Source organism: Macaca mulatta, chromosome 9 (assembly GCF_049350105.2).
Source record: "Macaca mulatta isolate MMU2019108-1 chromosome 9, T2T-MMU8v2.0, whole genome shotgun sequence".
NCBI classification, from domain to species: Eukaryota; Metazoa; Chordata; class Mammalia; order Primates; family Cercopithecidae; genus Macaca; species Macaca mulatta.
Genome location: NC_133414.1, coordinates 63274676 through 63300297, shown reverse-complemented (window position 1 = coordinate 63300297; position 25622 = coordinate 63274676). Strand labels below are relative to the sequence as shown.

The window sequence follows — 25622 nt, the reverse complement described above, 5'->3', positions numbered from 1 at the left end:
GATCATGCCACTGCACTCCAGCCTAGGCAACAGAGTGAGACTCCATCTCAAAAAATCAAAACAAAACATTATTCTGAGTATGTCTGTGAGAGTGTTTCTGGATGAGATTAGCATTTGAACCAGTAGACTTAGTAAAGCAGATGGCCCTCCCCAGTGTGGGTGGAACTCATCCATAAACTTGACTGTTTCTATTTGAGTGTCTGTGACCTGGGACATCAGTCTTCTCCTGTCTTTGGACTTAGTAATGCACTACAACTTACACCATCAACTATCCTGGGGCTCTAGCTTGCCAACTGCAGTTCTTGGGACTTCTCAGCCTCTATACTCATGTGAGCAAATTCCTTATAATAAATCTCTTGCTGGGCATAATAGCTCACGCCTGTAATCCCAGCACTTTGGGAGGCTGACATGGGCAGATTGCTTGAGTTCATGAGCATCCTGAGCTACACAGTGAAACCCTCTCTCTACAAAAAATACAAAAATTAGCAGGTCATGATGGTATGTGCCTGTAGTTCCAGCTACTCAGGAGGCTGAGGGTGGAAGGATGGCTTGAGCCCAGAAGGCAGAGGTTGTAGTAAGCTGAGATTGCACCACTGCACTCCAGGACAATAGCACCAGATCTTATCTGAAAATAAATAAATAAATATCTGTGTGTGTGTGTACACATAAATGTATATGTGTGTGCATATATAAATGTATATATGTATATGTATGTATAGATAAATGTATATAGGTATATGTATGTATATATGTATATATACACATATATGATATATACACACACACCATATTTATTGATTGATTGATTGATTTATGGTTCTTTTTACTTGGGGAACCCACATTAATACAGATTTTGGTACTAAGAAGTGGGGTGTTGCGTAACAAATACCTAAACATATGGAGGCACCTTTGGAACTAGACAGTGGGTAGAGGCTGCAAGAGTTTTGAGGTAAGTATTAGAAATATGGACATTAAGGGAAATCCTGTTGAAGTCACAGGCAGAAATAAGGAACATGTTATTGGAAACTGAAGGAATGATGATCCTCATAATAAAATGGCAAAGAACTTGGCTGAATTATGTTCCTGTGTTTTGTGGAAGATAGAATTTGTGGGTGATAAAACTGGATATTTAGCTGAGGAGATTTCTAAGCAAAGTGTTGAAGGAATGGTTTGGTTCCTCCTCATTGCTTACAGTAAGGTGTGAGAAGAGAGAGATGAATTGAAAAAGGAATTGTTAAGCAAAAAAGCACCAGAACTTGAAGATTTGGATGATCCTCAGCCTGTTTGTATTGCAAAAAATAAGAAAGCTTGTTCTGAAAGGAATACTAAGGGTGTGACCAGACTATCACTTTGCCAGTTTGAACAAAAGGGGACAGATATGGGATGAAATGAAGAAAAACTGTTGGACTTTTTAGATTCTATGAATCTAAGAACAATGAAGCTATTTGGCTGCAAAATGTGTGTTTTTCTTCAAAAAGATGGAAAAATGACCTTAAGAACCCCAATGGCAATTCAGAGACCTGCCTCAATTTCAACTGGCCAGATGGCCACCACTTAAAGTCTTGGAGGTGGAATCATCATGCAAAGCCTTCAGACTAGGCTGCCTAGAGCCTTGGAGGTCACACCCTACTTGGCAGAGCTGCAGAGGTAGGATCACTGTCCCAGTGAGCCCTGAAGGTGGACCAACACCCCAGTGGGTCCACACAGCAAAGCATCAAACCAAAGAGGATTTTTCTCAGACTTAAGATCAAATGGAACACACCTTGATAAGTGTTGACTTGCTTGGGACATATCACCCTGTCCTTCTTTCCTATTTCTTTCTTTTTTTTTTTTTTTTTTTGAGACAGAGTTTCGCTCTTGTTGCCCAGGCTGGAGTGCAATGGCACAATCTCGGCTCACTGCAACCTCCACCTCCCGGGTTCAAGCAATTCTCCTGCCTCAGCCTCCCTAGTGACTGAGGAAGAGAAGGAGATCTCTCTCTTCACATGCATGCACCTTGGCCATGTGAGGGTATAGCAAGAAGGCAGCCATCAACAAGCCAGGAAAAGAGAGATGTACAGCCCATATGTTTCTACAGGATCAGGTATAACTGAAAAACTCTAAGTCTGGCAAACTGAGGCTTGACTCAAGCCATCATGATAAAAAGAAATAGTTTTTGTCCCAATTTGCAAGCCTGAGTCAGCTCTCAGGTCCAGAGCCCCTTGAATAAATGCGCCCTGAAGGAAAGCACCTACAATAACTTTCTGAGTATATAGTATAGCACTTCCTCCAAGCCTTTCCTTAGGAGGCCTTGTGTTAATCAACTTGGGCTGCTAAAACAAAATATGATAGATTGGGTGACTTAAACAACAGAAATTTAACTCTCACAGTTCTGGAGGCTGGGAAGTCCAACATCAAGGTTCTGGCTAATTCAGTTCCTGGTGAGGTGATTTTTTTTTTTAATTCAAATCGTTTTCATTCTGTCATTCACATGAGGAACACTGGTTGAGAAAGGTTGCACTAAAAAAGTATTAGGGGATAATCACATCAGCAACTTATTCTCAGATGCTTCTTCATTGGGAGTGGGGAGGGAATCTGAGATTATTTCAAGTTTAAAAAGAAAGAAAGACAAAGAATATGCTATAAATTATCAGTCTAAAGCATGGTCCAGTGACTTTCTGTGATTGTGTTAAAAGAATAGCCACAGGGCTGAAGTAGCCAAAAATTAGACCTGAAGTTTGAGCAATAGTCTGATAAATGACAGTATCGGTTGAATTCATAGCCTCACCAAGTTTCTTAGGTTGAAGTAAAGGCAACGATGAGCAAATAGGAGGATTCTCAAAAGTGCACTGAGGCTTACAGTACTGCACTGAGCCTTGGTTGTCTGTGGAGTCACCTTGTCTGAAGAGCTCTTAGAGACCTCACTAGAGGAATGACCTGCTAGAGGAGTTGAATTCTGCACATCCCCACCCAGTGCTGAATCCAGACCTACTGCTAGAACTGTGGTTCTCAATCTCAGCTGCACATTGGAATCACCTGGAAACCTCAAAAGATGCTGGATCTCATCTCCCAAAATTTTGACTTAATTGGTCTGGGATCTAATGTATTTATTTATTTATCTATTTATTTTTATTTTTATTGAGACAGAGTCTCACTCTGTCACCTAGGCTGGAGTACAGTGGCACGATCTCACTCACTGCAGCCTCCCCCTCCTGGGTTTAAGTGATTCTCTTGCCTTAGCCACCTGAGTAGATTACAGGCATGCACCATCATGCCTGGCTAATTTTTGTGTTTTTAGTAGAGATGAGGTTTCAACATGTCAGCCAGACTGGTCTTAAACTCCTGTTCTCAGGTGATCTACCCACCTTGACCTCCCAAAGTTCTGGGATTGCAGGCATGAACCACCACACCTGGTCCAATTATTCTTTTTGTTGTTGTTGTTATTGAGATGGAGTTTCACTCTTGTTGCCCAGGCTGGAGTGCAATGATGTGATCTTGGCTCACTGCAACGTCTGCCTCCCAGGTTCAAGCAATTCTCCTGCCTCAGCCTCCAGAGTAGCTGGGATTACAGGCATGCACCACCACGCCCGGCTAATTTTGTCTTTTTTGTAGAGATGAGGTTTCTCCATATTGGTCAGACTGGTCTCGAACTCCTGACCTTAGGTGATCCGCCTGCCTTGGCCTCCCAAAGTGCTGGGATTACAGGTGTGAGCCACTGTGCCCGGCCCCAATTATTCTTAATACACTTATTTGTATGATCATTCCCCTGTATGTCACCCATCTTCCAATACTGCTGCCACCCCCATATAAGCACAGACACCCTCCTCAGACACACTTGGGCTTCAACTCCTCAAGCCAGCCTATCTCTCTCACATGGATGCCTTTTTTATCCTGCTCGGGCTCTGAACAGCTATGCCCGGTTTCCCAGATCTGTGTATGTCCTCCTTACTCTGCTCGGGCTTTGAGACCACATACCAGGCTGCCCCTCCACATGAATGCTCTCCATAGGGATCTTAAAATTCTTTGATACATCAATCTTCAAAAGGTGCAGCCTACTTCCCCTCCCATTCAGTGTGGGCTGGATTTAGCAACTGACTTTTAATGAATACAATATGATGGAAATGATACTATATGACCCTCTAGACTAGATTGTAAAAGGGATAAGTTCTTTTGTCTCACTCTCTAGACATGCTCACTCTAGAAGAAACTAGTTGCCATGTTGTGAGGATACTCAACAGTCCTGTGGAGCGGGCCACGTGTAGAAAGATCACATGTGGAAAGAAACTGACTTGCTAGCAGCAACTTTCCAGGTATGTGTGAAATAAGCCACCTTGGAAGCAGATCCTCCAGCCTCTCAGTCAAGACTTAAGAGAATTTCAGCCTTCAATCATTTAGTCTGCCAGCCATGACCCCAGACACTGCAGAACAGAGACAAGCATTTCTGCTATGCCCTGTCTGAATTCTTGACCCACAGGAGCTGTGAGATAGTGAAAAATTATTGCCATTTTGACCTTCTAAGTTTTGGTGTCATTTCTTTTCTTTTTTTTTTCTTTTAATTGAGACAGAGTCTCGCTCTGTTGCCCGGGCTGGAGTGCAGTGGCGCGATCTCGGCTCCCTGCAACCTCCGCCTCCCAGGATCAAGTGATTCTCCTATCTCAGCCTCCCGAGTAGCTGGGGTTACAGGCGAGCACCACCATGCCTGGCTAATTTTTTTGTATTTTTAATAGAGACAGGGTTTCACCATGATGGCCAGGCTGGTCTCGAACTCCTGACCTTGTGATCCACCCGCCTCAGCCTCCCAATGTGCTGGGATTACAGGCATGAGCCACGGTGCCTGGCCTGGTATAATTTCTTATGCAGTGAGAAATAACTAATACACTTTCATTACCCTGCTCAGAATCTATTATGGTGTGAATGCTCCCCCGGGATTCACGTGTCAGAAACTTAATCTCCAGTGCAACAGTGTTGAGAGGTGAGGCCTTCTTGGAGGTGTTCAGATCATGGGGGCTCCACCCTTATGAGTGGATTAATGCCTCTGTAAAAGGGCTTGGGAAGTGGGTTCCTTCCCTCTTACCCTTCCACCTTTTACCATGTGAAGACGCAGCAAGAAGGCCTTGCACAACGCCAGTACCTTGATCTTGGGCTTCCTACCCTCTAGAACTGTGAGAAATACATTTCTGTTCTTTATAAAGTACTCAGTTTCAGATATTCTGTTATAGCAGTGCAAAACAGACTAAGACAGGCTCTCATACTCTCACCAAGCTACTCCTCTGCAGTGATGCCCTTCTCATCCTTCTCACACTAGGTCATCCTCCTATGTAGACACCCTCCTCATCCAGCTCAAGTCCTGACTCTGAAGGCCAGGCAGCCCTCCTATCCTAATGCCTTCCTTACCCCACGAGGCTCCAGCATCCCGCTGCATGCCTCCATAGCTCCCTCCTCTCCAGGCGCAAATGCCTTTCTTGCTATGTCTTACCTAATGCCCTTAGGATTGAACTTTCCAGGAAACAAAGAGAAGACAAGAGAAGGGAAGGATTGCTTATCAACCTCTTTCCTGAAATTGCCCAGCAGAGTTCAAAGCAATGGTGACACCCATAGTCCTTGAATTACTCATTTCCTGTATGCTGTTTTGGGTGGCAGCCCCTGGATCCCCCAGAGCCTTGCCTCAGTGAGTACTTCATTAAAGGTAACCCTAAACAACAGTTGCATCACTTCTTTCTTTGCCACATGCCGTAACTTACAAGTTCCCATCCCTAAATGATTATTGTATTAGTTATCTCTTGATGCATAATACATTACCCCACAGCTTAGAGACTTAAAACAACGCACACTAGCCGGGCGCGGTGGCTCAAGCCTGTAATCCCAGCACTTTGGGAGGCCGAGACGGGCGCATCACGAGGTCAGGAGATCGGGACCATCCTGGCTAACACGGTGAAACCCCCTCTCTACTAAAAAATACAAAAAATCTAGCTGGGCGAGGTGGCGGGCGCCTATAGTCCCAGCTACTCGGGAGGCTGAGGCAGGAGTACGGCGGGAACCCGGGAGGTGAAGCTTGCAGTGAGCCAAGATCCGGCCACTGCACTCCAGCCTGGGTGACAGAGCGAGACTCCGTCTCAAAAAAAAAAAAAACCACACACACACTTGTGATCTCACAGCGTTGGTGGGTCAGGAATCTGGGCACAGTTTGTGTCCTCTGTGCCAGCTCTCACAAGGTGGCAGTCAAGGTGTCAACTGAGGCTGCGTTCTCATCTGAAGACTGGGGGTGGATCTATGTTCAACCTCAGTCACCTGCTTCTTGACAGGATTCAGTTTCTTACAAACTGTTGGCAGAGATCAACCTCAATTTCTTGCCATTTGGGGCTCTCCAGCATGTCAGCTTGCTTCATCAAAGCATGCAGACACAGAAGGCATAGAGAAAGACAGAAGTCACACACTTTGATAACCTAATCATGAAAGTCATATCTCAACACTTCTTTCTGCCATATTGTTTTTGTTAGAAGCAAATCACTGGGTCTAGATTACATGGGTGAACACCAGGAGGCAGGAATCTTGGTGAGCCATCTTTTTTGCTTTTTGTTTTTTTCTTTTTCCTTTCTTTCTTTTTTTTTTTTCTTTTTTTTTTTTTTTGTTTTGAGAGGGAGTCTTGCTCTGTTGCCCAGGCCAGAGTGCAGTGACATGATCTCACTTCCTCTGCCTCCCAGGTTCAAGTGATTCTCCTGCCTCAGCATCCTGAGTAACTGGGATTACAGGCATGCACCACCACACCCAGCTAATTTATGGTGAGCCATCTTAAAGGCAACCTACCACAGTAATCTTCAACCCTATCTAGGGAAGAAGACCAGTCTCATGTCTCCTCCATTCCCCTAAGTCTACTGCTTATACCTCATACCTCATATGAATTGCTCTTCAATTTGGATTCTTGGTTGCAAAATTAAAAACTGATTCTGGTTAACTTATGCAAAAATGGTCTCTATAAAATTAGGCTTAGAGGCTGGGCACGGTGGCTCACACTTGTAATCCCAGCAGTTTGGGAGGCCGAGGCAAGCAGACCATAAGGTCAGGAGTTCAAGACCAGCCTAGCCAATATGGTGAAACCCCATCTCTACTAAAAATACAAAAATTAGCTGGGCGTAGTGGTGCATGCCTGTAGTCCCAGTTACTCAGGAGGCTGAGGCAGAAGAATCACTTGAACCCTGGAGGTTACAGTGAACTGAGATCACGCCACTGTACTTCAGCCTGGGTGATGGAGCGAGACTCCACCTCAAAAAATAAATAAATAGGCCGGGCATGGTGGCTCACGCTTGTAATCCCAGCACTTTGGGAGGCCGAGGCAGGCGGATCACAAGGTCAGGAGATTGAGACCATGGTGAAACCCCGTCTCTACTAAAAATACAAAAAATTAGCCAGGCGCGATGGCGGGCACCAAAAGTCCCAGTTACTCAGGAGGCTGAGGCAGGAGAATGGCATGAACCCGGGAGGTGGAGCTTGCAGTGAGCCGAGATTGCGCCACTGCACTCCAGCCTGGGGAACAGAGCGAGACTCCGTTTCAAAAATAAATAAATAAATAAATAAATAAGGCTTAGAATTCTAAGAATTTTTTTTTATGTTCTCAAAAATGACCACTAGGTATGTAGTGAATACATCATGGTTTTTGTTTGTTTGTTTGTTTTCTTTAGAGACAAGATCTCGTCATATTGCCCAGGATTGTCTCAAACTCCTGGGCTCAGGCTATCCTCCCACCTTGCCCTCCCAAAGTGCTAAGATTACAGGCGTAAGCCACTGCACCTGGCCCATTGTGGTTTTTTCAATGAGTGAGTGAAAGGATAAATATAAAAGTGAATAAATTAACAAAATCCCCAGTAGTGAGTGCATGTTATCTGGTGGCATTATTTGGCTTGGGAAATCCCTTAAAAACTGGAGCTGTTTTATTTATTTATTTAGTTAGTTAGTTAGTTTTTTTGTTTGTTTGCTTTTTTTTTTCTGAGACAGAATCTCACTGTGTCACCCAGGCTGGAGTGCAGTGGCACGATCTTGGCTCACTGCAACCTCCGCTTCCCAGGTTCAAGCGATTCTCCTGCCTTGGCCACCCGAGTAGCTGGGATTACAGCCACCCACCATCACACCTGGCTAATTTTTGTATTTTTAGTAGAGATGGAGTTTTACCATGTTGGCCAGGTTGGTCTCGAACTCCCAGCCTCAGGTGATCCATCCCCCTCGGCCTCCCAAAGTGCTGGGATTTCAGACTTGAGCCACAGCACCTGGCCTTAGACTCCACTATTGATGTAAAGAATCTCCAAGGACATGCGGACATTTTTTAAAAACATCACAGGAGCCATTAAGCTGGCTGCTCTGGGCTCTGTAAGAGAAGTCTTCCTAGGCAAATGCAATGACAGCTGAATAATGAGGAGGGTGCACACCAACTTTAGGAAACAGACATGGGGATGGACCCTGGGCATGCCATGGTCTAGGGCATGAAGCACAAGCAGAGTTTGTTTTCTACGCCCAGTGCTAGATCTCATCTCAGGTGCCCAACTTGCTTGCTCTTCAAGCCGGCTCCTTCTTGGGCAGTGCAATCTGATCTGGCAAAAGAAGCACGAGCTTTGAATGCAGACAGACCTGTTTCCAAGCCTGGTTATGCCACCTACTAACACTCAAACTTGGATGAGTTACTTCCTATCTCTTTAAGGATTCTATCAGTCAGGGTTCTGCAGAAAACAGATGACACCCTCGATTGGGTAATTTGAGGAGAGTTTAATAAAAGCACTATTTACAAAGGTGAGGGTAAGGTGTAGAGTAACCATGAGGGATAGTGCAGTACTCCAGTACTCCGGGACTAGGAGCAATAGGGCTCTTGCCTCCCCTGGGCATAAAGGGGCCAGCCAGGGGAATGGTTTTCAGAACCCGGAGACAGAGAGACTGTGTGCAGGGCACACCTGTATGGAAATGGGGCCTTCAGTGCTGCCCACAGCCAGTCAGTGGAGGCTCTGCAGAGGGAACCAGGGAGCGTGCACTCAGCTGCGGCCTGTCACCTCCTGCTGGTGCCAGGGGAAAGCAGAGGAGGAAGGAGCTTGCTGATGCTGTCTCAAAGGCTCAGCTTCTGGGGGTTGAGTGAAGAGCCAATCTGGAGGGACAAACAGAACATACCCAACACAGAGTTTACACGAAAAAAGGTATAAACCCAGCCTGGCCCAGAGAAGACACTTAATAGAGCTCAGTTCCAACTCCCTGCTCAAATGTTTACTTAATAGAGAAAGCAAGCAATGGTGTAGAAAAGGTGCTGGGCTTTACTTTGCATAATAATGCACACAAGTCAGCCGGGCACGGTGGCTCATGCCTGTAATCCTAGCACTTTGGGAGGCTAAGACAGGCAGATTGTCCGAGGTCATGAGTCCGAGACCAGCCTGGCCAACATGGGGAAACCCCGTCTCTACTAAAAATACAAAAATTAGGCAGGCGTGGTGGCGTGCGCCTGTAATCTCAGCTACTTGGGAGGCTGAGGCTGGAGAGTTGTTTGAACCCAGGAGGTGGAGGTTGCAATGAGCAGAGATCATGCCATTGCACTGCAGCCTGGGTGACAAAGCGAGACTCTGTCTCCAAAAAAAAAAAAAAAAAAAAAATGCAAACAAGTGTGTCTTAACACAAAACACTTTGGTGAACATTTATAATTTGCCCCCAGGAAGAAGGAAAGGCAAATGTATCCTGTTTGGGAGGCACACCACAGCCTAGAGCAGCATCTAGTGGTAAATACATGGGAAAATATGGGAATTCTAGATATTCCCACGAAACCAACTGTTACAAACCCAAGTAATGGTTTCCAGGCAGATTGGACAGGTTTGTCTAGGCCTCCTGGAATTTGGATGCCACAATTCTTTTCTTTTCTTTTCTTTTCTTTTCTTTTTTTTTTTTTTTTTGAGACGGACTCTCCGTGTATTGCCCAGACTGGAGGACAGTGGTGCAATCTCAGCTCACTGAAACCAGGTTCAAGAGATTCTCCTGCCTCAGCCTCCTGAGTAGTTGGGTCTACAGGCGTGCATCACCATGCCTGGCTAATTTTTAGTAGAGACAGGGTTTCACCATGTTGACCAGGCTGGTCTCGAATTCCTGACCTCAAGCGATCCACCAGCCTTGGCCTCCCAAAGTGCTGAGATTACAGGCGTGAGCCACCGCACCCGGCCTGGATGCCACGTTTCTAATCACCCCTTTCTTGGAACCCATCTGAGGACTTAACTATGTAAAAAGTGCCAGCAGAGGATTCAGAATAAATTTCAAAACCGCAGTGAATCGTGTTGCCTGACAAAAATGGGAACTGACATTTAGTTGTCACCCATCAGACAACCTCAAGGAAGTGTCTGCTTCACTTCTGTCCTTCCCTTTTCTTATTGGAAATACAATATAAGGACATAAGTGGTGTTTTAAAAAAAGAAAATCACTTGTAATCTCACACCATCAACAGCCCCTTTTTTGCAAGTGTGCTTTCTGGCCTTTGCTCTTGTAACTTCATATTATTATATAGTTATAGACTACTTACTCTGCTTGTGTTTTTCAACAAAGACACCACAAAGACTTCCTAAGTATGAATCTTTAATCATTGCATAGTATCCATTGAGAAGATATACTATAATTTATCAGTTATTCCCTTATTGTACAAATTCTGCTCTCCCCAAGGCTGATTTTTTTTCTTTTATAAAAAAATGTTTTTGGTCAGGTGTAGTGGCTCAAAACTAAAAGTTCTCATGGACTTTAAAAAAATTTATATATATTTATTTTTCGAGTTGGGGTCTCCCTCTGTCACCCAGGCAGGAGAACAGTGGCGCAACTATAGCTCACTGCAGGCTTGAACTCCTGGCCCCAAGCCATCTGTATTGTCAGTTTTCATGCTGCTGATAAAGACATATCTGAGACTGGGAAGAAAAAGAGGTTTAATGGATTTACAGTTCTGTATGGCTGCGGAGACCTTACAATCATGGTGGAAGGCAAGGAGAACCAAGTTACATCTTACACAGATGGCAGCAGGCAAAGAGAGGGAGCTTGTGCAAAGAAACTCCCATTTTTAACTATCAGATCTCGTGAGATTTATTCACTATCATAAGAACAGCATAGAAAAGACCTGCTCCCATCACTCAATTAATTACCTCCCACCGGGTCCCTCCCACAACACATGGGAATTCAAGGTGAGATTTGGGTAGGGACACAGTCAAACCATATTATTCAGCCCCTGCCCCTCCCAAATCTCATGTCCTCACATTTCAAAACTAATCATGCCTTCCCAACAGTCCCCCAAAGTCTTAACTCATTTCCGCATTAACTCAAAAGTCCACAGTCCAACGTCTTATCTGAGACAAGGCAAGTCCCTTCCACCTATGAGCCTGTAAAATCAAAAGCAAGTTAGTTGCTTCCTGGATACAATGGGGGTGCAGGCATTGGGTAAATACAGCTGTTCCAAATGAGAGAAATTGGCCAAAACCAAGGGGCTACAGGCCCCATGCAAGTCTGAAGTCCAGCTCCAAAATGATCTCCTTTGATTCCATGTCTCACATCCAGGTTATACTGATGCAAGAGGTGGGTTCCCGTGGTCTTGGGAAGCTCCACCTATGTGGCTTTGGAGGTATAGCCCCCGGCCCAGCTGCTTTCACAGGCTGGCATTGAGTGTCTGCAGATTTTCCAGGCACATGGTGCAAGCTGTCGGTTGCTCTACCATTCTGGAGTCTGGAGGATGGTGGCCCTCTTCTCACAGCTCCACCAGATGGTGCCCCAGTAGGGACTCTCTGTGGGAGCTCGAACCTCACATTTCCCTTCTGCACTGTCCTAACAGAGATTGTCCATGAAAGCCCTGCCCCTGCAGCAAACTTCTGCTTGGGCATCTGGGTGTTTCCTTACATCTTCTGAAATCTAGGAGGAGGTTCCCAAACCTCAACTCTTGACTTCTGTGCACTGGCAGCCTCAGTACCATGTGGAAGCTGCCAAGGTTTAGAGCTTGTACCCCTGAAGCCATGGCCGAAGCTCTACATTAGCTCTTTTCAGCCATGGCTGGAGTGGCTGGAGCAACTGGAACGTATGGCACCAAGTTCCTAGGCTACACACAGCATGGGGACCCTGGGCCTGGCCCATGAAACCACTTTTTCTTCCTAGGCCTTTGGGCCTGTGATGGGAGGGGCTGCCATGAAGACCTGTGACATGCCCTGGAGAAATTTTCCCCATTGTCTTGAAGGTTAACATTTGACCCCCAGTTACTTATGCAAATTTCTGCAGCCACCTTGGTTTTCTCCTAAAAAATGGGATTTTCTTTTCTATCACATTGTCAGGCTGCAAATTTTCTGAACTTTTATGTTCTGCTTCCCTTATAAAACTGAATGCCTTTAACAGTACCCAAGTTACCTCTTGAATGCTTTGCTGCTTAGAAATTTCTTCCACCAGATACCCTAAATCATCTCTCTCAAGTTCAAAGTTCCACAAATCTCTAGGGCTGGGGCAAAATGCTGCCAGTCTCTTTGTTAAAACATAACAAGAGTTACCTTTGCTCCAGTTCCCAACAAGTTCCTCATCTCCATCTGAGACCACCTCAACCTGATTTCATTGTTCGTATCATCAGTATTTTGGTCAAAGCCATTCATCAAGTTTCTAGGGAGTTCAAAATTTTCCCACATTTTCCTGTCTTCTTCTGAGCCCTCTAAACTGTTCCAACCTCTGCCTGTTACCCAGTTCCAAAATCGGTTCCACATTTTGGGGTATCTTTTCAGCAGCACCCAACTCTACTGGTACCAATTTACTGTATTAGTCCATTTTCACCCTGCTGATAAAGACATACCCAAGACTGGGAAGAATGGACTTATAGTTGCACATGGTTGGGGAGGCCTCACAATCATGGTGGAAGGCAAGGAGGAGCAAGCTACATTTTACATGGATGGCAGCAGGCAAAAAGGAGCTTATACAGGGAAACTCACGTTTTTAAAACTACTAGATCTTGGCCAGGCGTGGTGGCTCACGCCTGTAATTCCAGCACTTTGGGAGGCCAAGGTGGGTGGATCATGAGGTCAGGAGATCAAGACCATCCTGGCTAACACAGTGAAACCCCGTCTCTACTAAAAATACAAAAAAAAAAAAAAAATAGCCAGCTGTGGTGATGGGCGCCTGTAGTCCCAGCCACTCAGGAGGCTGAGGCAGGAGAATGGCGTGAACCTGGGAGGTGGAGCTTGCAGTGGGCCCAGATTGCGCCACTGCTGTCCAGACTGGGCGACAAAGTGAGACTCCATCTCAAAACAAACAAACAAACAAACAAACTACTAGATCTGGTGAGACTTATTCACTATCATGAGAATAACACGGGAAAGAACTGCCCCCATGATTCAATTACCTCCCACTGGGTCCCTCCCACAACATGTGGGAATCCAAGATGAGATTTGGGTGGGAACACAGCCAAACTGTATCACCATCCTCCCACCTCAGCCTCCCATAGTGCTGGGATTACAAACCTGAGCTACTGTGCCCTACCATGGACTTTTTTTTTTTTTTTTTTGAGACAGACTGTCACTCTGTCGCCCAGGCTGGAGTGCAGTGGCGCAATCTCAGCTCACTGCAACCTCCAACTCCCAGGTTCAAACGATTCTCCTGCCTCAGCCTCCCAAGTAGCTGGATTACAGGCATCTACCACCACGCCCAGCTAATTTTTGTATTTTTAGTAGAGATGGAGTTTCACCATGTTGGACTAGGCTGGTTTCGAACTCCTGGCCTCAGGTGATCTGCCTGCCTCGGCCTCCCACAGTGCTGGGATTACAGGCGTGAGACACCGCGCCCAGGAGGACACTTTTATACATCAAAGTTAGTCCTTCTTGAGGTTTATTTTCCCAAAATGACTGCAGTGGGATTCGGGGTGTGAGATGGTCAGGGATCTGGCCTCTGCTCTAAAGGTTGGCGTCTCCCACCCCCACTCTCCCCAGCTCCCCACTGCAGCGTGGTTCCTCCTCTCAGCACAGCCACTGCCGTACTCCAGCAGCGGCTCAGACAACACTGAATGGAAAAGCCCAAATTAGAGCAAAGGAGACCCCAAACAAAAATATTATTTGACTTTACAAAACCCAGAGCTGAAACACCTAAAAGTTTTTTAATCACAACACCCTACCCTGCAAATCCCAGGACTAACTGAAAAGCAAAATTGGCTGGGTGCAGTGGCCCATGCCTGTAATCCCAGCACTTTGACAGGCCGAGGTCAGAGGATCACTTGAGCCCAGGACATGGAGACCAGCCTAGGCAACATGGCAAAACCCCGTTTCTACAAAAAATGCATGGCCAGGCACAGTGGTGCACCTGTAGTCCCTGCTACTTGGGAAGCTGAGGTGAGAGGATCTCTTGAGCCTGGGAGGCAGAGGTTGCAGTGCGCTGTGATCACACCACACACCACTGCACTCCAGCCTAGGTGTAAGACCCTGTCTCAAAAAAAAGAAAGAAAGAAAGAAAAGCAAAATTGGAGCTTCAGTCCCCTCTGTCCAGCACCCAGCCCTGAACTACAGTGTCATGTGTGTCTATGTGAAGAGACCACCAAACAGGCTTTGTGTGAGCAACAAGGCTGTTTATTTCACCTGGGTGCAGGCGGGCTGAGTCCGAAAAGAGAGTCAGCAAAGGGTGGTGGGATTATCATTAGTTCTTATAGGTTTGGGATAGGCATACAAAGTACCTTCTTGAGGGCGGGGGAAGAATATTATAAAGTATCTTCTTAAGGTCGGGGGGAGGATATATCTTATCAGTTAGAGTAGGGCAGGAACAAATCACAATGGTGGAATGTCATCAGTTAAGGCTATTTTCACTTCTTTTGTGGATCTTCAATTGCTTCAGACCATCTGGATGTATACATGCAGGTCACAGGGAATATGATGGCTTAGCTTGGGTTCAGAGGCCTGACATACAGTTTCCTCGGGTTCAGGTTTCTGAACTTCAGAGTTGTTGCACAGAGGTGATATTTCCCTGTGAGAGAGTCCAGGCCTGGGGATTTCTGAGTATTTTGTTTTCAACCTCATGGAAGAAAGCTGAGCTGCATTTCTCTCTGTCATGGGTTTTCCAGCCCCTGCTTCTAGTTAGTGACCTGACAAGGCTGGGATCCAGGCCCACCTGGGTGTGAGCCTTGAGCACCTCTCAGCCTCAAACAAGAGCAGGACTCATTCCTGGGTCCTGACCAAAGTGGAAGTCTGCAGGATCTCTGGGGGAGGCCTTTGGACAGGAAAAAGCATCAGAAGTAAGCCATGCATCTCCTCAGGGCCGGGAACCATGAACCCCTGAGAAGGGCTTGTCGACAGAAAGCATCAAACTGTAAAATATTTCAAGAGATTTATTCTGAGCCAAATATGAGTGACCATGGCCAGTGACACAGTCCTCAGGTGGTCCTAGGAACATGTGCCCCAGGTGGTCAGAGCACAGCTTGCTTTTACACATTTTAGAGAGGCATAAACCATCAATCAAATACACTTACGAAATACATTGGTTTGGTCCAGAAAGGTGGGACAACTCAAAGCGGGGGTTTCCAAGCTATAGGTGAATTTAAACATTTCTTTTCTTTTTTTTTTTTTTTTTTTTGAGACAGAGTCTCACTCTGTTGCCCAGGCTGGAATGCGGTGGCGTGATCTAGGCTCACTGCAACCTCCGCTTTCCAAGTTCAAGGGGTTCTCCCACCTCAGCTTCCTGAGTAGCTGGGATTACCATGCCCAGCTAATTTTTGTATTTTTGTATTTTTAGATTTTGCCATGTTGGCTAGGCTGGTCATGAACTCCCAACCTCTGGTGATCCACCCACCTTGGCCTCCCAAAGTACTGAAATTACAGGCATGAGCCACCACACCCGGCCGAATGTAAACATTTTCTGGTCGACAATTGGTTGAGTTTCTCTAAAGACCTGGGATTGATAGAAAGGGAATGTTCAGGTTAAGGTAAAAGATTGTGGAGACCAACTTTTTTTAAGTCTTATATTGGCTGCCCTTAGAGACAATAGATGACAAATGTTTCCTATTCAGATCTCAGTTAATGTCTTTAGGATTGGGAGGGTGTGGAAGAAAAACATCTAGCTATGTTAATAGAGATTCTTTACAGAGGCAATTTTCCCCCACAAAGAACAGCTTTGCAGGGCCATTTCAAAATATGGCAAAGAAACGTGTTTTGGGGTAAAATATTTTGATTTCCTTCTTTGTCTTGTAATATCATGCCAGAGTCAGGTTGGAAAGTAAGTCATGGCTGGGTGAGGTGGCTCACGCCTGTAATCCCAGCACTTTGGGAGGCCTAGGTGGGTGCATCACCTGAGGTCAGGAGTTCGCAACCAGCCTGGCCAACATGGTGAAACCCTGTCTCTATACAAAAATACAAAAATTAGCCAGGAGTGGTGGTGGGCACCTGTAATCCCAACTGTTTGGGAGGCTGAGGCAGGAGAATCTTTTGAACCTGGGAGGTCGAGGCTGCAGTGAGCCAAGATCGTGCTACTGCACTCTAGCCTGGGTGACAGAGCAAGGCTCCATCTCAAAAAAAAAAAAAGAAAAAGAAAATAAATCATGATATATAGGGTTAAATAAAACCCATCTGATGAGAATTTATGATTTGCAGGGCATGACTCCCCAGACCCCTTAGGTAGGAATTTGGGCAAGATAAAAAAAAAAAAATCAGAGTTTAGTCCTCAGGCTGCAGTGCTTGTCTGGTCATGCATGTGCCTGTGTCAGAGTGAGCAGGAGCTCTCAGGGAGCTGCATTTAGGGATTGACCCTGTCCTTCAACTTCTGCTTGGCCTTGGCCTCAACTGTCCTGTGCTCAGAGCTGGCTCCTGAGAAGACCGTGCACCCAGTGTAGTGCTTAGGTAGAGCTGACCTGGGAGAGGCCCTTAAGTCCTGAAGTTTTCCACATGGCTCAAAAAGAAATCCCTCCAGAGGCCTCTAAGAATATGGATGTCTGGGCCAGGACTGGAGCAAAGACAACTACCTTGTCTTTCCCTTTGGGGAATCCTGGCACTGACCAGCCTGCTCTCTTCTGGGATTTGTCTTGTCAGCTGTGCATGTCTCACTTAAGGAGTTTGGGTCACTTCAGACAGATAGAGGGTACTCTTGTAACCACCCAGTGGATTCACTTTGCCTACTGCCTAGACAGAGCCAATTTATCAAGACAGGGGAATTGCAATAGAGAAAGAGTAACTCACACAGAGCCGGCTGTGCAGGAGACTGGAGTTTTATTATTACTCAAATCAGTCTCCCTGAGCATTGGAGCATCAGAGTTTTTAAGGACAATTTGGTGGGTGAGGGGAAGGCAGCCGGTGAGTCAGGTGTGCTGATTGGAGTTGGAGATGAAATAATAGGGAGTTGAAGCTGTTCCTGGGTGGGGACCATAGATGAGCCAGTTTATAGATCTGGGTGGTGCCAGCAGATCCATCAAGTGAAGGGTCTGCGAAATATCTCAAGCACTGATCTTAGGCTTCACAATAGTGATGTTATTCCCAGTAGCAATTTGGAGAGTGAAGTAGCCTCCAGCTGCATGACAATGGCAAAGCAAGTCCCCAGGCAAGAAGGGAGTTTGTTTTGGGAAAAGGCTGTTAATTGTCTTTGTTCTAAACTATAAACTAAGTTCCTCCCCAGAATTAGTTCAGCCTACCCCTAGGAAAGAACGAGGACAGACTGGAGGTTAGAAGCAAGTTGGAGTTGGTTAGGTCAGATATCTTTAACTGTCTCAGTTATAATTTTGCAGTGGTGGTTTCACTCTTCCCCTCCCATTTCCATGACTGAAGGGCCTCTGATGCCAAGTGTGGGGAAAATGCTGCTGGACCAAGTCACACAGGCTCCTTCTAGCCAAGGGTTTCTTCCACACCATGGTCTGGGTTGAAAGATGATTCAGGAGTACTTTGCATTTCTGGAAGGAAAGGATGCAATTAGGCAAATCCCGAAAATGAGATACATGTCATCAATACCAAAGACTGTGTATCTAAGCTAAGTCCTGCAATCATGGGGAAACATTCTGCTTTGTTTGGGCCTCACAGGGATGTAGAGTGGAAAGCTTGGGGTCAGATGGGCTTAGGTGTGCATCTCATGCTTTGTGAGGTTCATGCATTAAAAAGTAATGATACCAAAATGAGATACCACTTCCTTTTTTTTTTTTTTTTTTTTTTTTTTTTTTTTTTTTTTTGAGACAGAGTCTCACTCTTGTTGCCCAGGCTGCTGGAGTGCAGTGGCGTGACCTTGGCTGACTGCAACCTCCGCCTCCCAGGTTCCAACAATTCTCCTGCCTCAGCCTCCCAAGTAGCTGGGATTACAGGCACCTGCCACCACACCCAGCTAATTTTTTGTATTTTTATTAGAGACAGGGTTTCACCGTGTTGGCCAGGATGGTCTCAAACTCCTGACCTCAGGTGATCCACCCACCTCCACCTCCCAAAGTGCTGAGATTACAGGCGTTAGCCACCACACCTCTTCATACCCATTAAGACAGCCATTATTTTTACAAAGTGTTGGTGAAGATAATAGAGAAATTAGAACTCTCATACATTGCAGTGTGAAAGGAAAATAAATCCTGGGGCTCCTAAATCTCTAAGCTAAAGGGAAAAGTCAAGCTGGAAACTGCTTAGGGCCTACCTGCCTCCCGTTCTATTCAAAGTCATCCTTCTGCTCACCGAGATAAATGCATATCTGATTGTCTACTTGAGGCTAATCAGAAACTCAAAAGAATACAACCATTTGCCTCTTTTTTGCTGGGGGGGGAGGTGGACAGAGTTTTGCTCTTGTTGCCCAGACTGGAATGCAGTGGCGCAATCTCGGCTCACTGCAACCTCCGCCTCCTGGGTTCAAGCAATTCTCCTGCCTCAGCCTCCCAAGTAGTTGGAATTACAGGTGCCTGCCACCATGCCCAGCTACTTTTTTGTATTTTGAGTAGAGACAGAGTTTCACCATGTTGGCCAGGCTGGTCACCAACTCCTGACCTCAGGTGATCCACCCACCTAGGCCTCCCAAAGTACTGGGATTATAGGCGTGAGCCACTGCTCCTGGCCCATTTGTCTCTTATCTATGTATGACCTGGAACCACCCTTCCTGGCTTTGGCTTTGGGTTTTCCTGCCTTTGCTTCCAGTTGTCCCACCTTTCCAGACCAAACCAATGTTCAGCTCGCATATATTGATTGATGTCTCATGTCTTCCTAGAATGTATAAAACCAAACTGTGCTCTGACCACCTTGGGAACATGTCATCAGGACCTCCTGAAGGTGTCATGGGCGCACGTCCTCAACCTTGGCAAAACAAACTTTCTAAATTAACTGAGACCTGTCTCAGATTTTCGGGGTTCACAGCAGGTGGGGATATAAAAAGATGAGCTGCTATGGAAAATAGTATGACAGTTACCTTTTTTTTTTTTTGAGGCGGAGTTTCACTTTTGTTGCCCAGGCTGGAGTGCAATGGCACAATCTCGGCTCACTGCAACCTCTGCCTCCCGGGTTCAAGAAATTCTCCTGCCTCAGCCTCCCGAGTAACTGGGATTATAGGCAAGCACCACCACACCTGGCTAATTTTGTAGTTTTAGTAGAGACAGGGTTTCTCCATGTTGGTCAGGCTGGTCTTGTTATGCCCAGACCGTTTATTCCCCGAAGAAGACCACCAGAGTCCAGAGTCAAAGCTAAGCAGCAAGGATCTTTATTACAGGTTCGAACCTGGAACTCTCCCTCGCTCGTGAAACGAGACGGGCAGGAGAGCTCCCCCACTCAGCTCCGAACAATGTTATATAGTCTAAGAAAAGTGGGCATAGAGTTATTATACAAATCAGATATATGATTGGCTAGTGTTTGAACAAGGCGATTTGGCTAACTATGATTGGTTCCTGCCATTTCTGATATTTTGTTTCAAACTTTGAGGCGGGAGAGCAGGTTTATGGCAGCAAGAGTTTATCTTACTTAAACATGTCTTGTGACCTTGCCTCAGAACTTACAAAATCTCTGGTATGTGCAAAACAAAATCTCTGGTACGTGCAGAAAACCAGGTACTCACAGAACTTACGAAATCTCTGGTATGTGCAAAGATTAGAGAGCAGAACAAGGGTGTAGCGGGTGGGGGGTGGGTACACATCTATCTTTGTGTCCTTTCATTTCCCCCTTCTCATAAGTAACTGGATGTCCAATCTTGGATTTCCAGAGTCTTATAATATAGCCTCACTTTCTGGGTGCAGGAGAGGCTGGTGATGGCTACGGAGGACCATTAGTTGGATGGTATCAAACCTTTCTCTGACAAATTGTAAAATTTTATTTACCACACAGGGGCCTATAGTGAATAGAAGTAGTAAAGACATTAGGGGGCCTAAAAGGGGTGCCAGAAGGGAAAACATTGAAGAGCTCCACCAATTGTTAGCGGCTGTAGTGAATTGTTGCTTTTTCATTTCTAAGCTTAGTTCGTGTAGGCGTTGGACTCTTTGCTCAACTAACCCTGACTCATTTATATAGAAACAGCATTCTTCTTTGAGGAACATACAGGTACCTCCTTTCTCAGCCGTGAGTAAGTCTAAGGCTCTGCGGTTTTGAAGGGTGACCTGTGCTAGGGAGGTGAGCTGCCGCTGAAGGGAGGCTAGGGAATAGGCAGAGTCTTCCATAGCAACAGAGAATTGTTGTAACAGCTTGTCGTTTTCTATCATGGAGTGTTGTAGGGCCCCTCCTGCTTACCCCGCTGCGACGACAGAGGTGGTTAAGGATATTCCGGCAATTAGTGGTAGAAAAACTGCTCGTCTATGTCGCGCAGTTTTAGTTGGGGCGGTCCCTGCCCAGCCTATGAACTCTGCCGGGGTTAGCAGTGTCAGTCGGGGAACTAGGGTAACAGGGATACACAACTGTCCGTCAGAGATGCTTTTGGACAGAGTTTTTAACAGAGTCATATTACACCAGAAGAACACACCAGGGGGAGCATATATGGGACTATTAGGGTATGTAGCCGATTGGTTACAGAGGCTGTTGCTAAATGCCGAATAACAATAGGGGTATTTCTCTTGGTATGGGTCACGGTACAGGGCCACATCGGGTATCGTGACTATCGATGAGTTAAAACCTGTATAGTTTGTGGGAGGGGAGGATAGAGGAACAGCCGTTAATGGTGGTCTTCCTAGGGTTGCACACATAAAGCAAGAGGACAGGTCGCCTAAACCAGTGAGGTTGGCGAATGCTAGCCCTTCCCGTAATAGAGTTAGCCAGGAGAAGGGCTGCAAGTCTTGTGATAGCTTGGTTTCTTGCCTGTGGATTTGTGTGTGGATTAAGGGTTGAATCTGGACTAGACTTCTCCACAGATATAAATGGCTACTGGGCCAGGTACTAGTTGATGAGTAATATACTCCCCCATGTTGTGGGGTTGTCCACCGAGAGTCCCATGGGTCTCTAATTATCCAAGTGTAAGTGACGGGAGACTCAGTTTTGTAAAAATACCACCCTTGTCGTTCTCTCCAGTATCGGACAGAGTGCGTCTTACAGTAGCTATATGGGCAACCTGCACTCTGGTGCCACCAATAATTTTTACAATTATATTCAGTTTGATCATATTCAAAACAGATCATGGGTATTGCTGGTTGGGCAATCTGGAACCTAGTGAAATTGAGGTAAACTATAGTATTACACCCTGAGGGGGGGCAGTCTGCGCTAGCTAGCAGTTTACCCGCTTGGGGGGTTTCCCCGGGGTGAGTTTTGTTCTCATAGAGCCAGAACCTCCAGACATAGGGATTAGACGGTGCAGCAGTGAGGAGAGTCAGATGCATAAGGCATAAAAGCATAGGTAAGCTAGACATGGTTACGGCTATGGGGATGACAGCGCAGGGTTAGCTTTAAGGGATTGTTCTTAGCTTTGTCTACAGTCCATGTAACCGGTGCTCCAGACGGCTCGAGAAGGTCGGATGTTGGGTCCACTGGTTTGACGTGTGTGTAGTGGATCCACGAAGCGATGCCTTCTACTTTGAGAGCGGTGGGAGTAGTCAGGAGTACTTGCAGTGGTCCTTTCCACCTGGGTTGAAGAGTTTCTTGCCGGTGGCGCTTGACTAGGACCCAGTCTCCCGGCTGGAACGGATGAGGCGTCGGCGGAGGTCCTGCCTCGTACAGTTCTCGTAGTCTGGGCCAAATTTCCTGGTGAATTTTCTGTAAGGCTTGTAAGGAGAACAGGAGCTCAGAGACATTTTCAGTTTCAGGTTTGAGTAAGTCATCTTTTAGACTGGGGACCAGGGGTGGGGGTCTGCCATACATGATTTCATATGGTGTGAGGCCTAGTCTGTAAGGGGTATTTCGGGCCCGGAACAGAGCGTAGGGGAGAAGTACTACCCAATTAGTGCCAGTCTCCATGGTCAATTTAGTTAAGGTCTCCTTCAGAGTCCGATTCATCCTTTCTACCTGTCCTGAGCTTTGGGGCCTATAAGCACAATGTAATTTCCAATTTGCCCCCAGAATGGAAGCCAAATCCTGACTTACCTTAGCAACGAAGGCTGGTCCATTGTCTGACCCTATTTGGACGGGAAAGCCATACCTGGGGAGGATTTCTTCCAAAATTTTCTTTGCTACAACCTGAGCAGTTTCTCTCTTAGTTGGGAACGCTTCTGTCCATCCTGAAAAAGTATCTACAAAGACAAGTAAGTACTGATACCCAAATTTTCCAGGCTTTATCTCAGTAAAGTCTATTTCCCAATAGATACCAGGCCTAGTTCCTCTACACCTAATTCCTGCGGTGGTCTGGGTTTGGGGGCAAGCGTTGTTTAGTTGGCAGGCTTTGCAATTTGTTGTGACATCGCTGGCCAGTTCAGCTATGCGCCTGATTCTAAACTTGGCGTGCCTGATTAAGTCCATCATTCGCCGGGCACCCAGGTGGGTTGTCCGGTGGATGTGTTCCAACACCTGCCGTCCTAATTTTTCTGGTAGGATGGTTTGGTCATTTATATCAGTTCACCACCCATTTTTAACCTGTTTTAGGGGAAGCGTGTTCATCCATTCGCGATCCTGTTCGGTATAGTCGGGAAAACATGGCAAATTTCGCGGGCCAGGATCAGGGAGCTGGAGCGCGAGGAGCTGACTGGGAGCTTTTGCTATGCTCCTTGCGGTTTGGTCGGCTAAGAAGTTGCCTCGAGCAATTGGCGTAGTTGGTTTCTGATGCCCAGGGCAATGTACGAGAGCCAATTTCTTTGGTTTCCACAAAGCAGTTAATAGAGGTAGGATCTCTTGCTTGTTTTTTATTTCTTTGCCTTCGGCTGTTAATAGTCCCCTTTCTCTGTAGATGGCCCCATGTATGTGCGCAGTAGCGAAAGCATAGCGGCTATCCGTGTATACTGTTAGTTTTTTCTCTGCCCCTAGGGTGAGGGCCTGTGTAAGGGCTATCAGTTCGGCTCTTTGGGCCGATGTCCCTGGAGGCAAGGGTTCCGCCCAGATTACCTCAGTCTCTGACGTTACAGCCGCTCCTGCATACCGCTGGCCTTGGTGGACATAGCTGCTGCCATCAGTGAACCAGGTGAGTTCTGTGTCGGGGAGCGGACGATCTTGCAGGTCCTCCCGCACCCCATGCACCTGAGCCAGTATCTCAGTGCACTCATGGGACGGGGCGTCCAAGTCTGGATTTGGCAGCAGTGAAGCAGGGTTTAAAGAGGTTGGGGGCAGAAAAGTTATTCTGAGGGGGTTTAACAGCAGTCCTTGATAGTGGGTGAGCCGGGCGTTACTCATCCATCAGTCCGGCGGCTGCCGGAGGACGCCTTCAATGGCATGCGGGGTTATAACGCGCAACTCTTGCCCCATGATAAGTTTATCAGCGTCTCGGACCATTAGGGCGGTCGCCGCGATTATCCGGAGGCAGGGTGGCCAGCCAGCAGCCACTGAATCTAATTTTTTTGACAAATAGGCAACTGGCCTCTGCCAGGGGCCTAGGTACTGTGTTAACACAGCTTTTGCAACACCCTTACTTTCATCCACGTATAAGTGGAAGGGCTTGGAGACATCAGGGAGCCCCAGTGCGGGGGCTGATAACAAGGCAGTTTTGATTTGTTGAAAGGCCAGCTCAGCCTCTTCCGTCCAATTGAAGGGCTGCCGTTCCTTTGTTGCCTGGTATAGGGGCTTGGCTAACTCAGCAAATCCGGGTATCCATAACCTACAGAACCCTGCCGACCCCAGGAATTCTCTCACTTGCCGTGTTGACTGGGGTCTAGGGATGCGTAGGACTGTTTCCTTTCGGGCTTTGGTTAGCCAGCGTTGCCCCCCTTTTAATAGGTACCCCAGATAAGTTACCTCCGACTTGCAGATCTGAGCCTTTGTTGCTGAGGCTCGGTAGCCTAGCTCCCCCAGAGTCTTCAGGAGGTCCTCAGTCCCTTGAACACAAGTTTCCGGGGACCTGGCCGCTATTAAGAGATCATCAACATATTGCAAAAGAGTTATTTCAGGGTGTTGCCGCCGGTACTCACCCAGATCTTCATGAAGGGCTTCATTGAACAGGGTTGGCGAGTTCTTGAACCCTTGTGGCAGTCTGGTCCATATTAGCTGACCGTTGATGGCCCTCTCAGGATCCGTCCATTGAAATGCAAAGAGTTCTTGACTTTTGGGAGCCAGAGGAAGGCTGAAGAAAGCGTCTTTTAGATCAAGAACGGTATACCACTGTTTTTTGGGATGTAAGGCACTCAGAAGGGTGTATAGATTGGGCACAGTGGGATGTATGTCCATGACCCTTTTATTAACTTCTCTTAAATCCTGTACTGGCCTGTAGTCCGTACTGTTGGGTTTACGAACAGGTAACAGTGGAGTATTCCAGGATGAGTGGCAAGCCCGTAGGACTCCCTGGTCTAGGAGTCGGCGGATATGGGGCGTAATTCCTTCTCTTGCCTCCAGGGGCATAGGATATTGCCGAACCCGAACCGGGTCCGTCCCTGGCTTAACTTCCACAAATATGGCAGGTCGATGTTTAGCTAGCCCCAAGCCCCCAGTTTCTGCCCACGCTTCAGGGAAACGGTGGAGCCAAGAGTCAATTCCCTGATCGGGGGGCTTTTGCTCTTGATGGAGTCGGTACCCATCTTCTAAGGTGACAGTCAGGATAGATATTGGCCTGTTTTGGGAATCAATTATCTTGGGCCCTTCTGGCTCAAAGTGGATTTGGGCCCCCATCTTTGTCAGCAAGTCCCTCCCTAGTAGAGGGCAGGGGCTCTCTGGGATGACTAGGAAGGAATGGGAGACTTTTCCCGTTCCTAAGTCTACAGTCCTCTGGGTTGTCCAGGGGTATTTTTTGATGCCTGTGGCCCCGTGCACCCAGGATGTTTTCTTAGACATTTTTCCAATTGGTTTGGTTAGGACTGAGCGTTCTGCCCCAGTATCGACCAAGAAGCGAACTGGGGACCCCTCCACTTGCAAAGTTACCCTGGGTTCGGGGAGGGGGTCCGAACCCCGTCCTCCCTAGTCAGAGTCCTGGGTAACGAGTATGGAGGTAGGGTTAGCTGGTCTCCGTTTCTTTGGGCAGTCTTTAATCCAGTGGCCACGTTCCTTGCAATAAGCACACTGATCTTTTTCTAATCCTTGCCTAGGGCCTTGCTTTTTCTGCTTTCTGTTTTGGCCATTTCCTGCCTGGGGGAAAGCTGCTACTAAGACTTTGGTCATTTCTTTGGTTGCCTTGAACTGTTTTTCTTCTGGAGTATCCCTATTATTATAAACTTGCTGGGCCATCTGAAGGAGGTC

At 46.7% G+C, this 25622-nt stretch overlaps 1 long non-coding RNA gene across 1 annotated transcript; it reads right to left on the bottom strand.

Annotated features, from left to right (window-relative positions):
* Window positions 1-19582: 19582 nt before the first annotated feature.
* On the bottom strand, window positions 19583-23526 carry LOC144331012 (uncharacterized). The gene is made up of 2 exons (XR_013397841.1): window positions 23349-23526; window positions 19583-22543 (listed from the first exon to the last, which is right to left on the bottom strand). It is a non-coding gene; the product is annotated as an uncharacterized LOC144331012 (long non-coding RNA).
* Between the last annotated feature and the right edge of the window lie 2096 nt (window positions 23527-25622).